Genomic DNA, 17,907 nt, shown 5'->3' on the forward strand with positions numbered 1-17,907 from the left:
AACTTAGGTGGTGATTAAGCCATGTCAAAGGCAGATCACAAAACAGGAATTACTGACCATAGATCCTTCTTCCAAAGACACTAGGAGATGCTTTGCAATGTAGACTAGTTGGAGCAGAGAAGTTGTGCTGATATATCCTGAAAAAGGGAAAAGAATTAAAAAGAAGTGTCCTCCTGACCTGGAAGGAAAATATTTGTATCTTTATAATTTAAGCAAGTAGATGAAAATGCTGAAAAAATAGTAAAAATATGAATGAAGTTCTACCAGTAGAAGGAATATGCTTCTGTAAGAATCCTACCCAAATTTTCATTCCCATAATATCAGACTAGAAGTGATATGTAGGCCAGTGATCACATTTTGCAGATGAGTCTATTATACAAATAATCCACACCAAAGTAGCACTTAGATCTCAAGTCTCCAAATCTGCTTTTAGTGGTTTTATAAAAGCACTTCCAAAAAGCTGCCTTTATTGAACTTACACTTGAATAAACCAAGATAAAGTGACACTGATTGTCAAAGTTACAGTAATACCCAATAGGTGCAGGGACTGAATGAAAAGCAACAAACAAGCTCATTTTTCTAATTAGCCTCAAACAATAATCTATGTGTGTTCTCCACAAGCCACTTGAAGATGGCATTTCCTTCCCACCAGTGTCATGCCTCCCTGCTTGAAGTGTTGTCCCCAAATGCCCCTACAAAGCTGCAAACTCCATAAGATATCATACCTTCAGACCTCATTGAACTTCCACAGACATACCTAGAGAGGATGCCTTTGTCCATTTCTCTGATACACTTTGCTACCTTGCCCCCAGTCTCACAACCAGCTTATGTGGCTACCTCCTGTAGCTCCTGTCTAAAGAAGCCAGGCATAACTAACTGGCTAAGAAAACAATATATAATAAGGAAACACTGCAGACCTAGTCTAACTATGGGAGAGGTACTGACAGAAGGACAGACAGACCTTAAAGTAGTTTTAGCCAGACGTTTAGAGAGCTAAATTCTCAAGTTTTCTGAAGAACCCCTAAACAACTGAAACTGTTTTCTTTCATATCCCTGCCCACTCGAGGATAAAGTTACCAGATGCTCCTTTTTGTTGAGAGAAAATCAATTTACCCAAAAAGATGCCAACAAGATTCACTTGGAACTCAATTTTTCTCTGTCCTCTCTCCTTCCTTTATAAAATTTGTTTTTTACCTTTTTCCTTAACATGGTCGACCAATTCTCTCACATATAAGTCAACAATTTTCCTGCAAGATAACTACAGGTTTCTAAGTTTTTCTTTGGGAAAATCTTTTTTAAAATTTTTGTGGGTACATAGTAGGTATACATATATTTATTGGATACATGAGATATTTTGATACAGACATACAGTGTATGATAATCATATCAAAATAAATGAGGTATCCATCACCTCAAGCATTCATCATTTGCGTTACATGCAATCCAATTATACTATTTTACTTATTTTTATATGTACAATAAATTACTGTCGACTGCAGTTGCCCTGTTATGCTATCAAATACTAAATCTTATTCACTCTATTTGACTATATTTTTGTACCCATTAACCATCTCCACTTACCCCCTACCTTTCATTACCCTTCCCAGCCTCTGGTAACCATCATTCTACTTTCTATCTCCTTGAGTTCAATTGTTTTAATTTTTAGATCTCACAAATGAATGAGAACACGTGAAGATTATCTTTCTCTGCCTCACTTACTTTACTTAATATGATGTCCTCCAGCTCCATCCATGTTGTTGCAAATTACAAGATCTCATTCTTTTCTATCACTCCATTGTGTCTAGGTACACTTTCTTTATCCATTCATCTCTTAATGGACACTTAGGTTGCTTCCAAATTTGGCTATTGTGAATACTGCTGCAATAAACATTGGAGTGCAGATATCTCTTCATTATAACGACTTACTTTCTTTTGGGTATGTACCTAGCAGTGGGATTACTGGATCATATAGTAGCTCTATTTTTAGTTTTTTGAGAAACTTTCATGCTGTTCTCCACAGTAGTTGTAATTTACATTCCCACCAAAAGTGTACTACTGTTCCCTTTTCTCTACATCCTTGCCTATTTTTGTTATTTCCTGCTTTTGGATAAAAGCTATTTTAACTCAGTGAGATGATATCCCATTACATTTTTGATTTGCCTAAGATGATCAATGATAGTAAGCACATTTCCGTATACTTGTTTGCCATGTGTATGTCTTCTTGTGACAAATACCTGTTCAGATCTCTTGCCCTTACACACCCACCAACAGCGTACTACTGTTACCTTTTCTCTACATCCTTGCCTTTTGTTACTTCCAGCTTCTGGATAAAAGTTATTTTAAGTTAGATGATATCTTATCATATTTTTTATTTGGATTTGATTTGCATCTGATGATCAATGATGGTAAGCACCTTTTCATATATCTGTTTGCCATTTGTATGTCTTCTTTTGAGAAACGCCTGTTCAGATCTTTTGCTCATATTTAAATTGGATTATTAGATTTTTTTTCGTATTAAGTTGTCTAAGCTATTTACTTATTCTAGTTATTAATGCCTTACCAGATGGAGAGTACAAATATTTTCTTCCATTCTGTGGTTTGCCTCTTAACTTTGTTGATTGTTTCCTTCGTGCTGCAGAAGCTTTTTACTTGATGTGATCCCATTTATCCACTTTTGCTTCAGTTGCTTGTGCTTAGGGTATTACTTAAGAAATCTTTGCCCAGAAATCTTTCTTTTTTTTCTTTATTTATAATACTTCAACTTTTAGGGTACATGTGCACAACGTACAGTTTTGTTACATATGTATACATGTGCCATGTTGGTGTGCTGCACCCATTAACTCATCATTTACATTAGGTGTATCTCCTAATGTTATTGCTCCCCCTTACCACCACCCCACAACAAGCCCCAGTGTGTGATGTTCCCCTTCCTGTGTCCAAGTATTCTCATTGTTCAATTCCCAACTATGAGTGAGAACATGAGGTGTTTGGTTTTTTGTTCTTGTGATAGTTTGCTCAGAATGATGGTTTCCAGCTTCATCCATGTCCCTGCAAAGGATATGAACTCATCGTTTTTAATGGCTGCATAGTATTCCATGGTGTATATCTGCCACATTTTCTTAATCCAGTCTATCATTGTTGGACATTTGGGTTGGCTGCAAGTCTTTGCTATTGTGAATAGTGCCGCAATAAATATACGTGTGCATGTGTCTTTATAGCAGCATGATTTATAATCCTTTGGGTATATACCCAGTAATGGGATGGCTGGGTCAAATGGTATTTCTAGTTCTAGATTGCTGAGGAATCGCCACACGGTCTTCCACAATCGCTGAACTAGTTTACAGTCCAACCAACACTGTAAAAGTGTTCCTATAACTCCACATCCTCTCCAGCACCTGTTGCTTCCTTACTTTTTAATGATTGTCATTCTAACTGGTGTGAGATGGTATCTCATTGTGGTTTTGATTTGCATTTCTCTGATGGTCAGTGATGATGAGCATTTTTTCATGTGTCTTTTGGCTGCATAAATGTCTTCTTTTGAGAAGTGTCTGTTCATATCCTTCATCCACTTGTTGATGGGGTTGTTTGTTTTTTCTTGTAAACTTGTTTGAGTTCTTTCTAGATTCTGGATATTAGCCCTTTGTCAGATGAGTAGGTTGAAAAAATATTCTCCCATTCTGTAGGTTGGCTGTTCACTCTGATGGTGGTTCCTTTTGCTGTGCAGAAGCTCTTTAGTTTAATTAGATCCCATTTGTCAATTTTGGCTTTTGTTGCCATTGCTTTTGGTGTTTTAGACATGAAGTCCTTGCCCATGCCTATGTCCTGAATGGTATTGCCTAGGTTTCCTCTATGGTTTTTATGGTTTTAGGTCTAACATGTAAGTCTTTAATCCATCTTGAATTAATTTTTGTATAAGGTGTAAGGAAAGGATCCGGTTTCACCTTTCTACATATGGCTAGCCAGTTTTCCCAGCACCATTTATTAAATAGGGAATCCTTTCCCCATTGCTTGTTTTTGTCACGTTTGTCAATGGTCAGATGGTTGTAGATGTGTGGTATTATTTCTGAGGGATCTGTCCTGTTCCATTGGTCTATATCTCTGATTGGGTACCAGCATCATGCTGTTTTAGTTACTGTAGCCTTGTAGTATAGTTTGAAGTCAGGTAGCGTAATGCCTCCAGCTTTGTTCTTTTGGCTTAGGATTGACTCGGCAATGTGGGCTCCTTTTTGGTTCCATATGAACGTTAAAGTAGTTTTTCCCAATTCTGTGAAGAAAGTCATTGGTAGCTTGTTGGGGATGGCATTGAATCTATAAATTACCTTGGGCAGTATGGCCATTTTCACGATATTCATTCTTCCTACCCATGAGCATGGAATGTTCTTCCATTTGTTTGCATCCTCTTTTATTTCACTGAGCAGTGGTTTGTAGTTCTCCTTGAAGAGGTCCTTCACATCCCTTGTAAGTTGGATTTCTAGGTATTTCATTCTCTTTGAAGCAACTGTGAATGGGAGTTCACTCATGATTTGGCTCTCTCTTTACCTGTTATTGGTGTATAACGGTGCTTGTGATTTTTGGACATTGATTTTGTATCCTGAGAATTTCCTGAAGCAGCTTTTCAGCTTAAGGATATTTTTGGCTGAGACAATGGGGTTTTCTAGATATACAATCATGTCATCTACAAACAGCGACAATTCGACTTCCTCTTTTCCTACTTGAACACTTTTATTTCTTTCTCCTGCCTGATTGCCCTGGCCAGAACTTCCAACACTATGTTGAATAGGAGTGGTGAGACAGGGCATCCCTCTCTTGTGCCAGTTTTCAAAGAGAATGCTTCCAGTTTTTGTCCATTCGGTATGATATTGGCTGTGGGTTTCTCATAGATAGCTCTTATTATTGTGATCAAGTGGGCTTCATCCCTGGGATGCAAGGCTGGTTCAACATACAAAAATCAATAAACATAATCCAGCATATAAACAGAACCAAAGACAAAAACCACATGATTATCTCAATAGATGTAGACAAGGCCTTTGACAAAATTCAACAGCCCTTCATGCTAAAAACTCTCAATAAATTAGGTATTGATGGGACATATCTCAAAATAATAAGACCTATCTGTGACAAACCCACAGCCAATATCATACTGAATGGACAAAAACTGGGAGCATTCTCTTTGAAAACTGGCACAAGACAGGGATGCCCTCTCTCACCACTCCTATTCAACATAGTGTTGGAAGTTCTGGCCAGAGCAATCAGGCAGGAGAAGAAAATAAAGGGCATTCAGTTAGAAAAAGAGAAAGGCAAATTGTCCCTGTTTGCAGATGACATGATTGTATAACTAGAAAACCCCATTGTCTCAGCCCAAAATCTCCTTAAGCTGATAAGCAACTTCAGCAAAGTCTCAGGATACAAAATCAATGTGCAAAAATCACAAGCATTCTTATACACCAATAACAGATAAACAGAGAGCCAAATCATGAGTCAATCCCCATTCACAATTGCTTCAAAGAGAATAAAATACCTAGGAATCCAACTTACAAGGGATGTGAAGGACCTCTTCAAGGCGAACTACAAACCACTGCTCAATGAAATAAAAGAGGATACAAACAAATGGAAGAACATTCCATGCTCATGGGTAGGAAGAATGAATATCGTGAAAATGGCCATACTGCCCAAGGTAATTTACAGATTCAATGCGATCCCCATCAAGCTACCAATGACTTTCTTCACAGAATTGGAAAAAAACACTATAAAGTCCATATGGAACCAAAAAAGAGCCCGCATCACCAAGTCAATCCTAAGCCAGAAGAACAAAGCTGGAGGCATCATGCTACCTGACTTAAAACTATACTACAAGGCTACAGTAACCAAAACAGCATGGTACTGGTACCAAAACAGAGATATAGACCAACGGAACAGAACGGAGCCCTCAGAAATAATACCACACATCTACAACCATCTGAACTTTGACAAATGTGACAAAAACAAGCAATGGGGAAAGGATTCCCTATTTAATAAATGGTGCTGGGAAAAATGGCTAGCCATATGTAGAAAGCTGAAACCGGATCCCTTCCTTACACCTTATACAGAAATTAATTCAAGATGGATTAAAGACTTACACCTTAGACCTAAAACTATAAAAACCCTAGAAGAAAACCTAGGCAATACCATTCAGGACATAGGCATGGGCAAGGACTTCATGTCTAAAACACCAAAAGCAATGGCAACAAAAGCCAAAATTGACAAATGGGATCTAATTAAACTAAAGAGCTTCTGCACAGCAAAAGAAACCACCATCAGAGTGAACAGGCAACCTACAGAATGGAGAAAATTTTTTCAACCTACTCATCTGACAAAGGGCTAATATCCAGAATCTACAAAGAACTCAAACAAATTTACAAGGAAAAAATGAACAACCCCATCAACAAGTGGGTGAAGGATATGAACAGACACTTCTCAAAAGAAGACATTTATGCAGCCAAAAAACACATGAAAAAATGCTCATCATCACTGACCATCAGAGAAATGCAAATCAAAACCACAATGAGATACCATCTCACACCAGTTAGAATGGCGATCATTAAAAAGTCAGGAAACAACAGGTGCTGGAGAGGATGTGGAGCAATAGGAACACTTTTACATTGCTTTTGGGACCGTAAACTAGTTCAACCATTGTGGAAGTCGGTGTGGCAATTCCTCAGGGATCTAGAACTAGAAATACCATTTGACCCAGCCATCGCATTACTGGGTATATACCCAAAGGATTATAAATCATGCTGCTATAAAGACACATGCACACGTATGTTTATTGCAGCACTATTCACAATAGCAAAGACTTGGAACCAACCCAAATGTCCATCAATGATAGACTGGATTAAGAGAATGTGGCATATATACACCATGGAATACTATGCAGCCACAAGAAATGATGAGTTCATGTCCTTTGTAGGGACATAGATGAAGCTGGAAACCATCATTGTCAGCAAGGTATCTCAAGGACAAAAAACCAAACACCGCATGTTCTCACTCATAGGTGGGAATTGAACAGTGGTATGTAACAAACCTACTCATTGTGCACATGTACCCTAAAACTTAAAGTATGATAATAATTTAAAAAACGCAGTCCAAACTTTGTTTCATGCACAAAATATTTAAAATATTATATAAAATAACCTTCAAGCTATGCATATAATGTATATATGCAACATACATGAATTCCATGTTAGACTTGGGTCTTATCCCCAGGATATCTCATGTACATGCAAATGTTTTAAAATCCAAAATTATCCAAAATCTGAAACAGTTTTGGTCCCAAGCATTTTGGATAAGGGATACTCAGTGTGTAAAAGGCAAGGGAAGCATATAGTGAGAACTTAATGTTTCTTTAACAAATAAACCATGTCCTCCAAGTCTTATATTCCTCACAACAACAGATGCTGGGCTAAGAATACAGGATGTGTTTAATTTAAGGGCCAAAAATATTTTGTTTTATTGATACAATGTCTTTATTTTCTTTGAATAAAATGTAAAAATATTTAAAAATATCTATATTTATATAAAGTATATATTTTTATATAAAATGTAAATATTTATACTTTACATGAACTATATATATTTATACTTTACGTAAACTATATATAGTTATACTTTAAGTTCTGGGATACATGTGTAGAATGTGCAGGTTTGTTACACACGTATCAGTCTGTGTCTATTAACTGGGGCAATTAGCCCATTTACATTTCAGGTTAATATTGTTACGTGTGAATTTGATCCTGTCATCATGATGCTAGCTAGTTATTTTGCACATTAGTTGATGCAGTTGCTTCATAGTGTCGTTGGTCTTTATATTTTGGTATGTTTTTGCAGTAGCTGGAACAAATTTTTCCTTTCCATATTTCCATATTCCCATTGTCTTTCCTTCAGGAGCTCTTGTAAGGCAGGCCTGGTGTTGACAAAATCGCTCAACATTTGCTTGTCAGTAAAGGATTTTATTTCTTCTTCCCTTATGAAGCTTAGATTGGCTGGATATGAAATTCTGGGTTGAAAATTCTTTCCTTTAAGAATGTTGAATATTGGCCGCCTCTCTCTTCTGGCTTCTGGGTTTCTGAGGAGAGATCCACTGTTAGTCTGATGGGCTTCCCTTTGTAGGTAACCTGACCCTTCTCTCTGGCTGCCCTTAACATTTTTTTCTTCATTTCAACCTTGGTGAATCTGATGATTATGTGTCTTGGGGTTGCTCTTCTTGAGGAGAATCTTAGTGGTGTTCTCTGTATTTCCTGAATTTGAATGTTGGCCTGTCTTGCTAGGTTGGGGAAGTTCTCCTGGATAATATCCTGAAGTGTGTTTTCCAACTTGGTTCCGTTCTCCCCATCACTTTCAGGTACACCAATCAATCATAGGTTTGGTCTTTTCACATAGTCCCATGTCTCTTGGAGGTTTTGTTCATTCCTTTTCATTCTTTTTTCTCTAATCTTGCCTTCATGCTTTATTTCATTCAGTTTATCTTCAATTTCTGATATCCTTTCTTCTGCTTGATCAATTTGGCTATTGATACTTGTATATGCTTCACAAAGTTCTCACGCTGTGTTTTTCAGCTCCGTTAGGTCATTTATGTTGTTCTCTTAACTAGTTATTCTAGTTAGCAGTTCCTGTAACCTTTGTCAAGGTTCTTAGCTTCCTTGCATTGGGTTAGAACATGCTCCTTTAGCTCGGAGGAGTTTGTTATTACCCACCTTCTGAAGCCTACTTCTGTGAATTCATCAAACTCATTCTGTGTCCAGTTTTGTGTCCTTGCTGGCAAGGAGTTGTGATCCTTTGGAGGAGAAAAGGCATTCTGGTTTTACGAATTTTCAGCATTTTTGAGCTGATTTTTCCTCATCTTCACGGATTTATCTACCTTTGATCTTTGATGCTGAAGATCTTTCGATGAGGTTTTTGCTCGGGCGTCCTTTTTGTTGATGTTTATGTTATTGCTTTCTGTTTGTTAGTTTTCCTTCTAACACTCAAGCACCTCTTCTGCAGGTCTGTTAGAGATTGCTGGAGGTCCACTACAGACACTGTTTGCCTGGATATCCCCAGCAGAGGCTACAGAACAGCAAAGATTGCTGCTTGCCCCTTCCTCTTGAAGCTTTGTTCCAGAGGGGCACCTGCCAGATGCCAGCCAGAGCTCTCCTGTATGAGATATGTGTTGATCCCTGTTGGGAGGTGTCTCCAGTCAGGAGGCATGAGGGTCAGGGAACTACTTGAGCAGGCAGTCTGTCCCTTAGCAGAGCTCAAGTGCTATGCTGGGAGATCTGCTGCTCTCTTCAGAGCCAGCAGGCAGCAATGTTTAAGTCTGCTGAAACTGTGCCCACAGCCGGCCCTTCACCCAGGTGCTCTGTCTCAGGGAGAAGGGAGTTGTATAAGCCCCTGACTGGGTCTGCTGCCTTTCTTTCAGATATGCTCTGCCCAGTGAGGAGGAATGTAGAGAGGCAGTCTGGCCACAGCGGCTTTGCCATGCTGCAGTTAGTCTTGCCCAGTCTGAAATTCCTGGCAGCTTTGTTTATACTGTGAGGGGAAAACCACCTATTCAAGCCTCAGTAATGGCAGGTGCCCTTCCCCCAATGAAGTCGTATCATCCAAGGTCAACTTCAGACTGCTGTGCTGACAGCGAGAATTTCAAGTGAGTGGATCTTAGCTTGCTGGGCTCCATAGGGGTGGCACCAGCTGAGCAAGACCACTTGGCTCCCTGGCTTCAGTCCCCTTTCCAGGGGAGTGAACAGTTCTGTCTTGCTGGGGATCCAGGTACCACTGGGGTATGGAAAAAAAAATCTCCTGCAGCTAGCTCAGTGTCTGCCCAAACAGCCACCCAGTTTTGTGCTTGAAACCCAGGGCCCTAGCTGTACAGGCACCCGAGGGAATCTCCTGGTCTGTGGGATGTAAAAACTATGGGAAAAGTGTAGTATCTGGGCCAGACAGCACAGTCCCTCATGACTTCCCTTGGCTAGGGGAGGAAGTTCTCCAGCCCCTTGTGCTTCCTGGGTGAGGCAATGCCTCCTGCTCCCCCTCCATGGGCTGTACCCACTGTCTAACCAATCCCAATGAGAGGAACCAGGTACCTCTGTTGGAAATGCAGAAATCACCTACCTTCTGCATTGGTCTCACTGGGAGCTGCAGACCGGAGCTGTTCTTCTTCAGCCATCTTGCCTGCTCATCTCTAAAATTACTTTCTTGATTACTTTTTTTTCCGTAAATATTAGCTGCTTTTCCATTTATTTAGATCTTTTATTTCTTTCAAAAAAAAATTTTAACTTTACAGTGGATAAATCTTAAAATTCTTTTGTTTTGCTGCTGTTGTTGTTTACTTTTATTTTAGATACAGGGGTACATTTGCATGTTTGTTATATAGGCAAATTTGAGAATATGTAGTATTTGGTATTCCTGGTCATGTGTTAGTTTGCTTACAACAATGGCCTCCAACTCCCTCCATGTTGCTACAAACGACATAATATTGTTCTTTTACATGGCTGTGTAGCATACCATGCTGTACATGCATCACATTTTCTTTATCTAGTCTACGGTTGGTGGACATCTAGGTTGATTCCATATATCTGCAATTGTGAATAGTGCTGCAACAAACATATGCATGCATGTGTCTTTATGGCAGAATGATTTCTATTCCTTTGGATATGTATGAATCCATTATTACATTGCTATAAAGAAATACCTGAGACTGGGTGATTTATAAAGAAAAGAAGTTTAATTGACTCATAGTTCTGCAAGGCAACATAGGAAGCATGATTCTGCCATCTGTTCAGCTTCTGAAGAGGCCTCAGGAAACTTACAATCATGGCAGAAGACAAAGGGGGAGCAAGGCATCTTACATAGCAGGAGAAAAGCAAGATAGAGAAGGGGAGGTGCTACACACTTTTAAACAAGCACATTGCACAATAACTCACTCTCTATCATGAGAACAGCACCAAGAAGATGGTGCTAAACCATTCACAAAGCATAAACTCTCATGATCCAATCACCTCGCACCAGACCCCACCTCCAACACTGGGGATTAAAATCAAACATGAGATTTGGGCAGGGACAGAGATTCAAACCATATCAGGGTATATATCTAATAATAGGATTGCTGGCAATAGAAGAAGAGGGAATCTTCCCTAACTCATTTTATGAGGCCAGCATCATCCGGATACCAAAGCCTGGCAGAGACACAACAACAAAAGAGAATTTTAGACCAATATCCCTGATGAACATCGATGCAAAAATCCTCAATAAAATACTGGCAAACTCAACCCAGCAGCACATCAAAAGCTTATCCATCATGATCAAGTGGGCTTCGTCCCTGGGTCGCAAGGCTTCTTCAACATACGAAAATCAATAAACGTAATCAAGCATATAAACAGAACCAAAGACAAAAACCACATGATTATCTCAAAAGATGCAGAAAAGGCCTTTGACAAAATTCAACAGCCCTTCATGCTAAAAACTCTCAATAAATTAGGTATTGATGGGACGTATCTCAAAATAATAAGAGCTATCTATGACAAACCCACAGCCAATATCATACTGAATGGACAAAAACTGGGAGCATTCTCTTTGAAAACTGGCACAAGACAGAGATGCCCTCTCTCACCACTCCTATTCAACATAGTGTTGGAAGTTCTGGCCAGGGCAATCAGGCAAGAGAAAGAAATAAAGGGCATTCAATTAGGAAAAGAGAAAGTCAAATTGTCCCTGTTTGCAGATGATGTGATTGTATATTTAGAAAACCCCATCGTCTCAGCCCAAAATCTCCTTAAGCTGATAGGCAACTTCAGCAAAGTCTCAGGATACAAAATCAATGTGCAAAAATCACAAGCGTTCTTATACACCAATAACAGACAAACAGTCAAATCATGAGTGAACTCCCATTCACAATTGCTTCAAAGAGAATAAAATACCTAGGAATCCAACTAACAAGGGATGTGAAGGACTTCTTCAAGGAGAACTACAAACCACTGCTCAGTGAAATAAAAGAGGATACAAACAAATGGAAGAACATTCCATGCTCATGGGTAGGAGGAATCAATATCACGAAAATGGCCATACTGCCCAAGGTAATCTATAGATTCAATGCCATCCCCATCAAGCTGCCAATGACTTTCTTCACATAATTGGAAAAAACTACTTTAAAGTTCATGTGGAACCAAAACAGAGCCTGCATTGCCAAGACAATACTAAGCAAAAAGAAGAAAGCTGGAGGCATCATGCTACCTGACTTCAAACTATACTACAAGGCTACAGTAACCAAAACAGCATGGTACTGGTACCAAAACAGAGATATAGACCAATAGAACAGAACAGAGTCCTCAGAAATAAGACCACACTTTTATAACCATATGATCTTTGACAAACCTGACAAAAATAAGCACTGGGGAAAGGACTCCCTATTTAATAAATGGTGCTGGGAAAACTGGCTAGCCATATGTAGAAAGCTGAAACTGGATCCCTTCCTTACACCTTATACAAAAATTAATTCAGATGGATTAAAGACTTACATGTTAGACCCAAAACCATAAAAACCCTAGAAGAAAACCCAGGCAATACCATTCAGGACATAGGCATGGGCAAGGATTTCATGTCTAAAACAGCAAAAGCAAAGGGAACAAAAGCCAAAATTGACAAATGGGATCTAATTAAACTAAAGCGTTTCTGCACAGGAAAAGAAACTACCATCAGAGTGAACAGGCAACCTACAGAATGGGAGAAAATTTTTGCAACCTACTCCTCTGACAGAGGGCTAATATCCAGAATCTACAAAGAACTCAAACAAATTTACAAGAAAAAAAATCAACCCCGTCAAAAAGCGGGCAAAGTATATGAACAGACACTTCTCAAAAGAAGACATTTATGCAGCCAAAAAACACATGAAAAAGTGCTCATCATCACTGACCATCAGAGAAATGCAAATCAAAACAATGAGATACCATCTCACACCAGTTAGAATGGTGATCATTACGAAGTCAGGAAACAACAGGTGCTGGAGAGGATGTGGAGAAATAGGAACACTTTTACATTGTTGGTGGGACTGTAAACTAGTTCAACCATTGTGGAAGACAGAGGCGATTCCTCAAGGATCTAGAACTAGAAATACCATTTGACCCAGCCATCCCATTACCAGGTATATACACAAAGGATTATAAATCATGCTGCTATAAAGACACATGCACCCATATGTTTATTGCGGCACTATTCACAATAGCAAAGACTTGCAACCAACCCAAATGTCCAACAATGATAGACTGGATTAAGAAAATGTGGCAGATATACACCATGGAATACTATGCAGCCATAAAAAATGATGAATTCATGTCCTTTGCAGGGACATGGATGAAGCTGGAAACCATCATTCTCAGCAAACTGTCGTAAGAATAAAAAACCATACACCGCATGTTCTCACTTATAGGTGGGAATTGAACAATAAGAACACTTGGACACAGGAAGGGGAACATCACACACCAGAGCCTGTTGTGGGGTAGGGGGAGGGAGAGGGAAAGCATTAGGAGATATACCTAATGTAAATGACGAGTTAATGGGTGCAGCATACCAACATGGCACATGTATACATATGTAACAAACCTGCACTTTGTGCACATGTACCCTATTGTTGTGGGGTGGGGGGAGGGGGAGGGAAAGCATTAGGAGATATACCTAATGTAAATGACGAGTTAATGGGTGCAGCACACCAACATGACATATGTATACATATGTAACAAACCTCCACGTTGTGCACACGTACCCTAGAACTTAAAGTATAATGAAAAAATAGGATTGCTGTGTCAAGTGATAATTCAGTTTTGAGTTCTTTGGGAAATTGCCACTCTGCTTTGCACAATAGCTGAACTAATTTACATTCCCACTAGCAGGGTTTAAGCATTCCCTTTTCTCTGCAACCGCACGACCTTCTGTTATTTTTTTACTTTTTAGTAATAGCCATTTTGTCTGATGTCAGGTGGTATCTCATTGTGGTTTTGATTTTCATTTCTCTAATGATTAGTAATGGTGAGCATTTTTTCATATGTTTGTTGGCCATGTGGGTGTCTTCTTTGGAAAAATGTTCATGTCCTTTACCCAGTTTTTAATGGGGTTGCTTATTTCTTGCTGATTAATTTGTTTAAATTCCTTATAGATTCTGGATATTAGACTTTTGTTGGATGCATAGGTTATACATATTTCTTCCCCTTCTGTAGGTTGTCTGTTTATTCTGTTGACAGCTTATTTTGCTGAAGCTGTTTAGTTTAATTAGGTCCCATTTGTCAATGTTTGTTTTTGTTGCAACTGTGTTACGTGTCTTCATCATAAAATCTTTGCCAGGGCATGTGTCCAGCATGGTATTTCCTAGATTATCTTCCAACATTTTTATAGTTTCAGGTGTTACATTTAAGTCTTTAATCAATCTTGAGTTGATTTTTGTATATGGTGTAAGGAAAGGGTCCAGTTTCAACCTTCTGTTTAGGGCTAGCCAGTTACACCAGCTAGCATAGCTGAATAGGGCTCCTTTCCCCATTGCTTGTTTTTGTTGACTTTGTCAGAGATCAGATGGTTGTAGGTATGTGGCATTATTTCTGGGCTCGGTATTCTACTTTGTTGGCCTATGTGTCTATTTTTGTATCAGCACTATGCTATTTTGATAACCTTGTAGTATAGTTTGAAGTTGGGTAATGTGATGTCTCCACCTTTATTCTTTTTGGTTAGTATTGCCTTGGCTATTTGGGCTCTTTTTTTGGTTCCATAGAATACTTAAAATATTTTTTTTAATTCTATGAAGAATGTCATTGGAAGTTTGATAGTAATAGCACTGAATCTATAAATTGCTTTGGGTAGTATAGCCATTTAACAATACTGATTCTTTCTATCCATGAGCATAGAATGTTTTTCCATTTGTTTGTGTCACCTCTGATTTCTTTTAGCAGTATTTTATAATTCTCATCGTAGAGATCTTTTACCTCCCTTGTTAGCTGTATTCCTGGGTATTTTATTCTTTTTCTGGCTAATGTGAATGGGATTGCTTTCTTGATTTCGCTCTCAGCATGCATGTTGTTGATGTATAGAAATGCTACTGATTTTTGTACACTGATTTTGTATGCTCAAACTTTATTGAAGTTGTTTATCCGATCTAGAAGCTTTTGCACAGAGACTGTGAGGTTTTGGGGGTATAATATCATATCATCTTCAAACAGAGAGAGTTTGACTTCCTCTCTTCCTATTTGAATGCCTTTTATTTCTTTCTCTTGTGTAACTGTTCTGGCTAGGACTTCCCATACTATGTTGAATAGGAGTGGTGAGAGTGGGCATCCTTGTCTTGTTCCAGTTCTCAAGAAGAATGTTTCTAGCTTTTGCCTGTTCAGTATTATATTGGCTGTGGGTTTCTCATAGGTGGCTCTTATTATTTTGAGGTTTGTTCCTCCAATGCCTAGTTTGTTTCTAGTTTTTAACATGAAGGGATATTAAGTGTTATTGAAAGTCTTTTCTGCCATTGATTGTGATAATCATGTGATTTTTATTTTTGTTTTTGCTCATGTGATGAATCACATTTATTGATTTGCGTATGTTAAAACAACCTTTCATCCCAGGGATAAAGCCTACTTGATTGTGGTGGATTAACTTTTTGATGTGCTGCTAAATTTGGTTTGCTAGTATTTTGTTGAAAATTTTCACATCTATTAGCATCAAGTATATTTGCCTGAAGTTTTCTTTTGTTGTTGTGTCTCTGCCAGGTTTTGGTATCAGGATGATTCTGGCCTCATAAAATGAGTAAGCGAGAAGTCCTCCTCTTCAATTTTTTTGTAACAGTTTCAGTAGAAATTATACCAGCTCTTTGTGGGGAAAAGCAAGAGAGATCAGATTGTTGCTGTGTCTGTATAGAAAGAAGTAGACATAGGAGACTCCATTTTGTTCTGTACTAAGAAAAATTCCTCTGCCTTGAGATTCTGTTAATCTATAACCTTACCCCCAACCCCGTGCTCTCTGAAACATGTGCTGTGTCAACTCAGAGTTAAATGGATTAAGGGCGGTGCAAGATGTGCTTTGTTAAACAGATGCTTGAAGGCAGCATGCTCCTTAAGAGTCATCACCACTCCCTAATCTCAAGTACCCAGGGACACAAAAACTGCGGAAGGCCGCAGGGACCTCTGCCTAGGAAAGCCAGGTATTGTCCAAGGTTTCTCCCCATGTGATAGTCAGAAATATGGCCTCGTGGGAAGGGAAAGACCTGACCGTCCCCCAGCCCGACACCCATAAAGGGTCTGTGCTGAGGAGGATTAGTATAAGAGGAAGGCATGCCTCTTGCAGTTGAGACAAGAGGAAGGCATCTGTCTCCTGCCTGTCCCTGGGCAATGGAATGTCTCGGTATAAAACCCGATTGTATGCTCCATCTACTGAGATAGGGAAAAACCGCCTTAGGGCTGGAGGTGGGACCTGCGGGCAGCAATACTGCTTTGTAAAGCATTGAGATGTTTATGTGTATGCATATCTAAAAGCACAGCACTTAATCCTTTACATTGTCTATGATGCAAAGACCTTTGTTCATGTGTTTGTCTGCTGACCCTCTCCCCACTGTTGTCTTGTGACCCTGACACAACCCCCTTTTCGAAAAGCACCCACGAATGATCAATAAATACTAAGGGAACTCAGAGGCTGGCGGGATCCTCCCTATGCTGAACGCTGGTCCCCCGGGTCCCCTTATTTCTTTCTCTATACTTTGTCTCTGTGTCTTTTTCTTTCCTAAGTCTCTCATTCCACCTTACGAGAAAGACCCACAGGTGTGTAGGGGCAACCCACCCCTACACTCTTCTTTACACATCTGGTAGAATTCGGCTGTGAATCTATGTAGTCCTTGGCTTTTCCTTGTTGGTAGGCTTTTTAATACTGATTAAGTTTTGGAACTCCTTATTGGCTTGTCCAGGAATTCCGTTTTTTCTTCTTGGTTCAGTCTTTGGAGGTTGTATGTTTCCAGGAAATTATCCATTTCTTCTAGATTTTCTACTTTGTATACAGGTGTTCACGATAGTCTCTGAAGGTTTTTTGCATTTCCATGGGGTCAGTGGTAATGTTCCCTTTATCATTTCTGATTGTGTTTATTTGGATCTTCTCTCTATTTTTCCTTTATCAGTCTGACTGTCTATCAAATTCACTTATTCTTTCAGTGAAACAGCTCCAGGATTTATTGCTCTTTTGTATCATTTTTCACATCTCAATTTCCTACAGTTCAGCTGATTTTGGTTATTTCTTGTCTTCTGCTAGCACTGATGTTGGTTTGCACTTGTTTCTCTCTTTCCTCAAGGTGCAATGTTAGTTTATTAATTTGAGATCTTTCTAACTTTTTGATGTGGGCATTTAGCACTATAATCTTCCCTCTAAACACTGCTTTGGCTGTGTCCCAGAGATTCTGGTATGCTCTCCCTTTATTCTCATTAGTTTCAATGAATTTCTTGATTTCTGCCTTAATTTTATTATTTACCCAAAAGTCATTCAAGAGCAGATTGTGTCATTTCCATATAATTGTATAGTTTTGAGCAATTTTCCAAGTACTGACTTCTATTCTTATTGTGCTGTGATTCGAGGGTGTGTTTGGTATGTTTTCATTTTTGAAAAAATATGCTGAGGATTGTTTTATGGCCATTTGTGCAGTTGATTTTAGAGTATGTGCCATGTGCAAATGAGAAGAATGTACATTCTATTGGTTTTGGGTGGAGAGTTTTGTAGATGTCTATTAGGCCTATTTTTGTCAAGTGACAGTTTAAGTCCCAAATATCTTTTTTATTCATATTTTTGTATTTTTCTTTGCTTTATTTTTCTTAATACCTTCAACCAACTCACACCACCAAATATCTTTGTTAGTTTTCTGCCTCAGTTATCTGTATGATAGTGTCATCGGGGTGT

General features: G+C 38.9%; 1 long non-coding RNA gene across 3 annotated transcripts in view; it reads right to left on the reverse strand.

Annotated features, from left to right (window-relative positions):
• The window catches only part of LOC115930782 (uncharacterized), a 147,874-nt gene that overhangs the window by 67,913 nt on the left and 62,054 nt on the right, over positions 1–17,907 (reverse strand). For all 3 annotated transcript variants that reach the window (XR_010129658.1, XR_010129660.1, XR_010129659.1), the window contains one exon: positions 58–137. This is a non-coding gene — a long non-coding RNA (uncharacterized lncRNA). The remainder of the gene's footprint in view (positions 1–57; positions 138–17,907) is intronic.

The sequence above is a fragment of the Gorilla gorilla genome, chromosome 1, assembly GCF_029281585.2.
Source record: "Gorilla gorilla gorilla isolate KB3781 chromosome 1, NHGRI_mGorGor1-v2.1_pri, whole genome shotgun sequence".
NCBI lineage: Eukaryota > Metazoa > Chordata > Mammalia > Primates > Hominidae > Gorilla > Gorilla gorilla.